Source organism: Equus caballus, chromosome 14 (genome assembly GCF_041296265.1).
Source record: "Equus caballus isolate H_3958 breed thoroughbred chromosome 14, TB-T2T, whole genome shotgun sequence".
NCBI classification, from domain to species: domain Eukaryota; kingdom Metazoa; phylum Chordata; class Mammalia; order Perissodactyla; family Equidae; genus Equus; species Equus caballus.
Window position 1 is genome coordinate 11,212,720 of NC_091697.1, and position 1,479 is coordinate 11,214,198.

At 47.7% G+C, this 1,479-nt stretch overlaps 1 pseudogene; it reads left to right on the plus strand.

Moving 5' to 3' along the window:
• The first annotated feature begins 268 nt into the window (after positions 1-268).
• LOC138917536 (olfactory receptor 2W3-like) lies at positions 269-1,189 on the plus strand (annotated as a pseudogene).
• The last annotated feature ends 290 nt before the right edge of the window (positions 1,190-1,479 follow it).

Sequence of the window (1,479 nt, forward strand, 5' to 3'; positions counted from 1 at the left end):
AGTGAAGAGTGAAGACTCTAACCCTCATTTCCTGGCTTCAGAATCAGTTCTGCTCCTTTCTAGAATATAATTTGCTTAACACATATCTGCCTCAGTTTCCTTTTCCGTAAGACAACAATAAGAAGAGTGGCCACTTCTTATCACTGTGATTGGGGATAAATGAATAAGTAAATGTAAACAGCATAGAACACCTGGCTCATAGTAAGTGCTCCCTTATATATACTATCAGCATTATTAGTATCAATGTTTCTCTTCAGTTGCACTAGAGATGGATGGAACCAATGACAGTACCCGGAGAAATTTCATCCTTTTGGGGTTTTCTGATAACCCAATCTGGAGAGGATCCTCTCTGTGGTCATCTTGATTGCATATCTCCTGACCCTTGTGGGCAATAGCACCATCATCCTGGTGTCCCAGCTGGACTTCCACCCCCACACTCCCATGTACTTCTTCCTCACTGACCTCTCCTTCCTGGACCTCAGTTTTACCACCAGCTCCATCCCCCAGAAGCTCTATAACCTGAATGGAGGTGACAAGACAATCAGCCACACAGACTGTGCTATCCAGCTCTTCCTATTCCTGGGTCTGGGTGGTGTGGAGTGTCTGCTCCTGGCTGTCAGGGCATATGATGGCTTTGTTGCAGTCTGCAAACCACTTCACTACATGGTGATCAGGAATCCATGCCTCTGCATGGCCGTGGTCTTGGTGGCCTGGGGCTGTGGGATGGCCAACTCCTTGACCATGTCCCCAGTCACACTGCTGTTACCACGCTATGAGAACCACCATGTGGACCACTTCCTGTGTGAGACGCCCACCCTGATCAGGATGGCCTGTGTCAATACAGCTGCTGTTGAGGGCACTGCCTTTTTCCTAGCAGTAGGCATTGTGCTGTCACCTCTGGTATTTATCCTAGTCTCCTATGGCTACATCATGAGGGCAGTGTTACAAATTCAGTGTCAGGGAGGCAAAAGGCCTTCAGCACCTGTGGCTCCCATCTCATGGTGGTCTCACTTTTCTATGGAAACATCATCTACATGACCACACAACCTGAGAACAGCTCTTCCCAAGACCAGGGAAAGCTCCTCAACCTCTTCTCCTGAACACCCTGATCTACACCCTCAGAAACAAAGAGGTGAAGGGGGCACTGAGGAGGCTGCTGCTGGGTGACAGAGAGGTAGGAAAGAAGTAAGGGCAAAGGGGAGAGACGGGCCTCACCAACTGGTTGTCACTTCCATCAGGGACCAGTGATGGCATCTGGAACTGTTGGATCAGATCTGGGCTTGACCTGGGCTTCAAATTTACACCTTTACCCAGACTAGCATAAAAGTGTTTCAGTTACAACATTAAGTGTTCTGATGAGTGAACTGCATGACACACATCATCCAAAACTCCTTTATATGATCTGTAAAGCAGGCCCAAAGGACAAAGCAAGATAAGTGTGTGGTTATAAAGATAAGTTCCCATAGTGTATACCAGAGC